Raw genomic sequence first — 254 nt, 5'->3', positions numbered from 1 at the left:
GAAGTTAAAAATAAAAAAATATAAAATATGCCTGGGTAGTCACGAATCTGTCCGCCGCGGAGAGGGCGGACAAACTGATGTCCTTGGGCGATGATTCGGTGGCGGACCTCATGGACAATATACTGTCGTTGCTCGGCTCAGATGACGGCGGTTTTCTGTTCCCGCACCTGTTCCTGCAACTGCTCCCGCCTACGGTGCGCGCCGCTTTGGCCAACTCTCCGTGCCTCCTCGCCGGCGGTCTTCGCGGCTTGGCG

This window comes from Cynoglossus semilaevis, chromosome W (genome assembly GCF_000523025.1).
Source record: "Cynoglossus semilaevis isolate Cse_v1.0 chromosome W, Cse_v1.0, whole genome shotgun sequence".
Taxonomy (NCBI): Eukaryota; Metazoa; Chordata; class Actinopteri; order Pleuronectiformes; family Cynoglossidae; genus Cynoglossus; species Cynoglossus semilaevis.
The sequence above is the reverse complement of the archived record's forward strand: the minus strand, read 5'-3'. Positions refer to the sequence as shown.